The sequence below is a fragment of the Staurois parvus genome, unplaced genomic scaffold (genome assembly GCF_062004578.1).
Source record: "Staurois parvus isolate SC_StPar_1 unplaced genomic scaffold, SC_StPar_1.0 ptg000186l, whole genome shotgun sequence".
In the NCBI taxonomy this organism is placed as follows: domain Eukaryota; kingdom Metazoa; phylum Chordata; class Amphibia; order Anura; family Ranidae; genus Staurois; species Staurois parvus.
This window is the reverse complement of record NW_028317982.1, coordinates 7,566,398-7,574,729: the sequence shown is the minus strand read 5'-3', so window position 1 is coordinate 7,574,729 and position 8,332 is coordinate 7,566,398.

Genomic DNA, 8,332 nt, shown 5'->3' with positions numbered 1-8,332 from the left:
AAATGTATTCTGCTACATGTCTTGGTAAACAAATCCCAACAAGGGTATATTAATTAGCTCTACAAGTTATGGTATATATATTGGAATTTTTTTTATACTACTAGCGGTGGTCAACGGCTTATAATGGGACAGCGATAGTGCAGCGAGCAAACCGACACTGACACAGGGGGACTGACTAACTGCCACTGACATCACTAGTGACACTAATACAGTGATCGGCTTTGCAGGAATAAGAAACGGAGAGATTGTTCCCTCTGTACAAAGCTTGTATTGATTGTCAACACAGAGCTCTGGGCTGTGATTGGACAAAGCTGATCAGCAGGTCCTGGCCAAGAAAAGCCTTTTCTTACGAAGAAAAAAAATCCAAGCCTGGCTAAATTTTGCAAAAAGTCTCCCAAAAGCATGTGGGAAAATGTGTTATGATCTGATGAAACCAAGGTTGAACTTTTTGGCCATAATTCCAAAAGATATGTTTGTAGCAAAAACAACACTGCACATCACCAAAAGAACACCATACCCACAGTGAAGCATGGTGGTGGCAGCATCATGCTTTGGGGCTGTTTTTTTTCAGCTGGAACTGGGGCCTTAGTCAAAGTAGAGGGAATTATGAACAGTTCCAAATACTAGTCAATATTGGCACAAAACCTTCAGGCTTCTGCAAGAAAGCTGAACATAAAGAGGAACTTAATCTTTCAGCATGACAATGACCCAAAGCATACATCCAAATCAACAAAGGAATGGCTTCACCAGAAGAAATTTATAGTTTTGGAATGGCCCAACCAGAGCCCAAACCTGAATCCGATCCAAAATCTGTGGGGTGATTCGCAGAGGGCTGTGCACAGGAGTTGTCCTCGCAATCTGACAGATTTGGAGTGTCTTTGCAAGGAAGAGTGGGCAAATATTACCAAGTCAAGATGTGCCATGCTGATAGACTCATACCCAAAGAGACTGAGTGCTGTAATAAAATCAAAAGGTGCTTCAACAAAGTATTAGTTTAAGGGTGTGCACACCTAAGCAACCATATTATTTTAGTTTTTTATTGTTAACTTCCCTCCACCTAAAAAATTTCAACTGAATTGTACAGTTTATAGGTCACATTAAAGGTGGAATAAGTTCTGAAATTATTTATCTCTGTCTCATTATTTTACATCACATAAACCTGACATTTTAACAGGGGTGTGTAGACTTTTTATATCCACTGTACTTGTAAGGTGGAGAAACCATTCTGAAGCGAACCTAAACCCATTAACACAATGCCCTTGCCCTGTTGAAGGAATCTAAAAATACGTTTCAGGCTCTCCAGCCAAAACACTTTTTTTCAGCTTTCAGTAGAGTGAGAAAGGGTTGGAAACACTGCCAGTTTTGTTTCTCTCCAAGGCCCTATTGATGTACTCTCATTTTCTGTTCCAGAGACAGCAATAAAAATACTATTTTTAAGTTGCACAGGAAAATCCTAAAACACCCATCAGATTATATTGGTCTGTGTCACTCTAGAACAAAATTCTAGACCTCTGTATAAAATGTACATGGAAGCTATCTGCAGTATGTTGTCACACAGGAGAGGGGAGGGTTACATCCAAAATTAGACAGATCCAACATAACACAGACGTAAAGGAATATTTAGGTGTGCTGATCAACATTGACAAATGCAGGCTGAACCCACTGGCATTTTAAAAAACAAGCTTACTGTATGTGTCCTTTTCACGGCAAAAGATTGCTTTGTGGTTGCTGCATAATAATACAGCATGTCTGCATTTTTATTACCTAATTGCATGTCACTAGAGCGGATTACAGTGCGCTGCAGTGCATGGAGTTGAATGAAATGTGATTTTGTGACAATAATTTGGCAGTGTAGTGTAACCTTTATACAAACAAAAGGCCCAGTACAGGAAGGCAAATTCTATAAGTCAAGACTTAGCAGTGTTCCTACTCCTTAAAGTGACTGGAAAGTGACTGGAAATGTTCTGATCTTTTTTATAAAAATAACAATATAATTACGTGCTATACGTACCTGCTCTGTATAATGGTTTTGCATAGGGCAGCCTCGATCCTCCTCTTTTCGGGTCCGCTACCGATGCTCCTGGCTCCTACTTCCCGCCGAGTGTCCCCATAGAACCCTATGTCCCTAACAAGTGTGGTTCCTTTCCCTACTCTGCGTGCCAAATACTGTGGGACACTGTTTTTTAACTCCTTGGCGCCGGCGCCTCCCGGCCCTTTAAGGGTTCCAGAAGTCGGAAGGTGGGGCAGGGTTTTAGGGTCATGTGACTGCCGTGATTCGCTGTCACAGCGGTCACATGATCGGGAAAGGTCTCGATCGCAAGAGGAGATTGGGACCTTTCTGTGATTACCAAACGTGTGTGCTGGGAGTGCGCAGGGCGTGCGCTCTCACTACATATGTCTTTTTTAATAGACCGCAAATGTGCGGCCGCTCGGCGTCTAGGTCCAGATGCCGGGAGGCCACACATTTGTGTTCAACCGGCGCCAAGAGGTTAAAGATGACCACCCAGTGTGGCAGAGTCCAATGGGACCACTACTCCCCTGTTGACACTTATGGAGTCTGAAGAGGAACAATGTTCCACTTATCCTCCACTCCCTTTGTATAGCAGCCAGCAACACAACACCACCTACAAAAGGGAGAGTAAACTGCACCTGTCTACAGACACATCCCCACCCCTCTTCATTCCTCTTGCCATTGCTTGTCTCATTAAAGTGTTCACACCCAAGATAAGCTGCAGCTATGAATCAACCGTCTCCTTCAAAGCTGTTGTTGGAACGACCATGGCAGGCAGGGAGGGGACAGGTCAGTGTTTATAAATTGGATTAGGAACATGGCTCAAAGTGCTACCCGTACTATGCCCCATAGGGGACAGACCTGTCAAATAAACATTTCTAACAACAGATCCTCATTAAGGAAAAGGACAACGGCATCAACATTTTGGTTAATGATGAGAACTGGTTCTCAAGATGTGTGAAGAAGGTAATCTACAACCAACTGGAAGAACCACCATTGACAGACGTGGGGGTCTTCAACACTATCTGTCTTCCACATATAATGATGTTTTAATATCTCTACCCTGGCCTTTTGACAACTATTCACACTTTCAGCGGAGAAAATGGAAGGATTAACACCTATGGAGCCTCCTTGGATAGGTGGATAAGCTATGAAATGTCTTCAACATTTTAGCACAAGTCCAGCTAAATGTGACCAACTATATATACCATGACCAGGATTAGTGAGAACCTTCACAGACATGTCAGGAGTACAGATAAACTGGAGAAACCGCCTGCAAAGACAAAACAGAGACATTAAAAATCTAATGAGAAAGCTGGCAGATTGTTCCAGTATAACTAAGCTGTCTCATTTCGGGAAAGACATAAATGACAAGAGCAAAAAAGTCAAGGTGGAATGCTCATTATGAAATCTGCATTGTAGAATGTTCATAGCAATGGATGCCAGTGCTTGTTATTAATGAGACCAAGTCACAAGACTATTCATTTCATCATAAAACTTCCCTTAACATTGTTTGTTCATTTAGTACATTTATGTATGTTATTTACTTGTAAAAATAGCTGCAACTCCCCCCAAGACTGTTGCTGGAAAATGCCATCTTGATGGTGATGTCAGCTGCCACTGCAGTCTCAGAGCTGTCACTTATGTATTCCCCTTCACACTTCAGGGTATGTAGGAAGGAAAGGGGAGGGTGGAGGAGCTGGGCCAGCACAGACAGTAGTTAGACACTCCTAGAAGAGGAGAGACATATGACATGCACGGAGGGAGCGGGCTGTGTAGGGAATTGATTCTCCTGGGGTAAACAGATTTTCTAGCAAGATGAAAAGCACATTGCAAGCAAATAAAAAATAATTTATGGAAAGGAAAAAAAAAACTAAGTCAGAATTAAAATACTTGAGAGCAACTGAGCATGTGCAGAACAAGTTACATTACTGGGTTTTAAATAGGCACTTATTCTTAATGTTTTGCACTTAATTTTCTAACTAAAATTCCACTTTAAACCGGACCTTCACCTATAAATATTACTTCCTTTCCTCTGAATCCTCCCCCTCCCTATTACACAATTGGGGAAAATTATTATTATTATTTTTTTTTTAAATAGTAAATATATTTTACTTTACATGTTTAACTTTCATAGTTCTTGCCTAGGAAATCAATCAAGACTACTTGATTACATGCAATACTATATATGTTGTAAATCTTTTAAAATGTTCTTGTAAAAAGCAATATATAAGTAGAACCACTAGGAGGCTGAGAGATCGTTTAAGGGAGCACCTTTATAACATCAGGAAGGATTCCAAAGAGCATTCTCTTTCTAAACATTATAGAGATCATCATCATAAAGATCCTTCCTGTTTGAAATTTATGGGGATAGATTTCATTCGTCACCACTGGAGGGGAAACAATAAACGTAAGGCAGTATCCATGCTTGAGACAAAATGCAGTTATGAAATGTGCACTTTGGTCCCTTCGGGACATAACATCGATATAGATGTCAACTGCTTTATCAATAATAGTTAACATACATGCTTCTGATCTGGTTCAATAAGTATTCATTACTGTACTAGTTTTTCATTGCATTCCTTTTGGATATTTGTAGGGTTTCCTACCTTTATCATTTTGTATGAGACATACCCTTTGAGGATTCTTAGGCAATCCATTTATATTACTTGTTCATTCAGGCAATTTTATTTATTATGTTTAATAATATATTTGGTGACTTTTTGCATTATATGTAATAACTTGACCTCATCACAATCTTACCAGATTATAGCTGTAAATGGATAGATCAACCCTATTCATTATATTGATATTTACAGTGTTCTGGAGATTCAGGCTAATTATCTCATATTGAGTAAGTTTGAGCTAAGAAGCTCTGGTCATGGGCTTTTCAATTAAATTATGATAATCTAAAGTAATTATTGCTTATCTGATGATCATATTCATAATGATAGTTTCTGTTCCGAGATATGATTGGTCCACAAGAAAATAGCGCCTGCTCTTCTGTGCGCCTTCTAGAAAATGGCGCTTGTTTGGTCACGCGCCTGAAGCCTATTTAAGTCGCGCACTGTAATGGTGTCAGTAGAAGGCAGGTCCCTTTAAGAACGTGCGTGTTTACGAAACACGTCAGGGGTGAGCCTGCTTGCTGATGTCACGTCGCCGAGTCCATGCGATGGTCCAGCGGCCATCTTCGTGAGTGATTTGTTACCTGTAATTTTGTTTTTATGCTCAACGTGGCTGCAATAACTTTTAAATAAAATACTACACTATATTTTGCTGTCTCTGGGCTCTGTGTGTGAGCTCTTTCCCCAGGAGGTACCTCACCCTGGATGGATCACTGACTGGCAAAAGGGAGTGGATGGATGCATCCTTAGGAGTAATTGCCATTCAATGCTGTTTTGCTTCTTGCTTCTGGTGAGTGCATAGTGGTGGAGGATTGTCACAGAAGTCACTTTTTATCATAGATCACTATCGGTTCACACAATAAGTCACTTTTTATCATTGATCATTATCGTTTCACACAATAAATCACTTTTTAGCATTGATCACTATCGGTTCACACAATAAGTCACTTGTTATCATTGATCACTATAGGTTCACACAATAAGACTTTTTATCATTGATCACTATCGGTTCACACAATAAGTCACTTTTTATCATTGATCACTATCGGTTCACACAATAAGTCACTTTTTATCATTGATCACTATCGGTTCACACAATAAGACTTTTTATCATTGATCACTATAGGTTCACACAATAAGTCACTTTTTGTCATTGATCACTATAGGTTCACACAATATGTTGGACATTTTTATTGCTGGTCATCATTGACACACAGATTATTTTTGGGACACTGCAATACTCGACTTTATGAAAGTGAATAATATTCACATATTTGTAATTTTTTTTTGTATATTTATTAGTGCTGCACCTTTATTTACAGTTGCAAGAAAAAGTATGTGAACCCCTTGAGATTACGTGGAGTTTTGCATGAATTGGGCATAAAATGTGCTCTGAACGTCATCTAAGTCACAACAATAGAAGAACACAGTCTGCTGAACATAATACTACACAAACATTAGATGTTGCCATGGTTTAATTGCACATAACATGTAAACATTCACAGTGCAGGGAGGAAAAAGTATGTGAACCTTTGGACTTAATAACTGGTTGACCCTCCTTTTGCAGCAATAACCTCAACCAAACGTTTCCTGTAGTTGCAGATCAGACCTGCACAACGATCTGGAGTAATTTTGGACCACTCCTCTTCACAAAACTGTTTCAGTGTAGCAATATTCTTGGGATGTCTGGTGTGAATCGCTCTCTTAAGGTCATGCCACAGCATTTCAATCGGGTTGAGGTCAGGACTCTGACAGGGCCACTCCAGAAGGCGTATTCTGTGCTGTTGCAGCCATTGTTTTGTTGAATTACTTGTATGCTTTTGGTCATTATCCTGTTGCATCACCCATCCTCTGCGGAGCTTCAGTTGGTGGACAGATGGTCGTACGTTTTCCTGCAAAATGTCTTGATAAACTCCGGAATTCATTTTCCCATCAATGACAACAATCCGTCCAGGCCCTGAGGCAGCAAAGCAGTCCCAAACCATGATGCTCCCTCCACCATGTTTCACAGTGGGAATGAGGTTTTGATGTTGGTGTGCTGTGCCTTTTTTTCTCCACACATAGTGTTGTGTGTTCTTCCCAAACAACTCAATCTTGGTTTCATCTGTCCAAAGTATATTTTACCAGTAGTGCTATGGAACATCCAGGTGCTCTTTTGCAAACTTCAAACGTGCTGCAATATTCTTTTTGGACAGCAATGGCTTCCTCCGTGGTGTCCTCCCATGTACTCCATTCTTGTTTAATGTTTTCCTTATTGTAGATGTGTCAACAAAAATGTTAGCATGTGCCAGAGATTTCTGTAGGTCTTTAGCTGACACTCTGGGATTCTTCTTTACCTCATGCAGCATTCTGCGCTGTGCTCTTGCAGTCATTTTTACAGGGCGACCACGCCTAGGGAGAGTAGCAACAGTGCTAAACTTTCTCCATTTGTAGACAGTCTGTTTTACCGTGGACACATGAACATCAAGGCTTTTGGAGATACTTTTGTAACCCTTTCCAGCTTCATGCAAGTCAACAATTCTTGATCGTAGGTCTTCTGAGAGCTCTTTTCTGCGAGGCATGGTTCACATCAGACAGTGCTTCTTGAAACCAGTAAACCCAAAACAGGTGTGTGTTTTTTAAGGGCAGGACAGCTGTCAGCAACACATCCAATATCATCACACTGATTGGAGTCAAGGTTGGCTCACTCCTGGCTCCAATTAGCTATGGGAGAAGTCATTAAGCCTCCCAGCCTCACATACTTTTTCCTCCCTGCACTGTGAATGTTTACATGTTATGTGCAATTAAACCATGGCAACATGGTTTAATGTTTGTGTAGTATTATGTTCAGCAGACTGTGTTCTTCTATTGTTGTGACTTAGATGACGTTCAGAGCACATTTTATGCCCAATTCATGCAAAACTCCACATAATCCCAAGGGGTTCACATACTTTTTCTTGCAACTGTATTTATTAGCGCTGCACCTTTATTTATGTGGATACATAGATATACATTCACATACATAGGGAAGCAGTTTTCTTGAGCTTTTTAGGTGCTTTTTTTAACACAAAAATGCTTGAAAAACTCCTCAGTGTGAAGGATTGAGTAAAAGTGTCAAGCAGGAACAAAAAGTATTTGACAGAAGTGCTTTCATGTTATTTCTACAGCATGAGGCTGCCCTCTAGTGTTTAATCAAGTAAACATTTTCAACCCTTTACAATACAAACAAGTACACAGTAATACAAAAATAAAGCAATTAATCTATTGAAAAAATTGTTTAACTATAGCTAGTTATAAACGTGCATATAAATAAAATAATACATAGTAGTTATATATGGCACAGCCAGAGGACTAAATAATGGATCTGGTAATAAAATACTACTCCTAATAAAAGGGAAAAAGCAAAGGCAGAAAGAAAAAAAAAGGATCCCTAATAGACTGCAAGCTCCTTTCTCCGTCACCTGTTTTCTAGATATGTCAGAAGTGATCCAAAAGAATAAAGATGTTTGTAGAGAACGGTATACATAGAGGGTGATGGTAATTGGGATTATCCTAAATTTTTCACTGTTAATATAAAACAAGTCTCTATTAATACACATACAACTAGACTCTATGGGGGTTATTTACTAAAACTGGAGAGTGCAAAATCTGGTGCAACTTTGCATAGAAACCAATCAGCTTCCAGATGTTATTGCCAAAGCTTAACTGAACAAGCTGA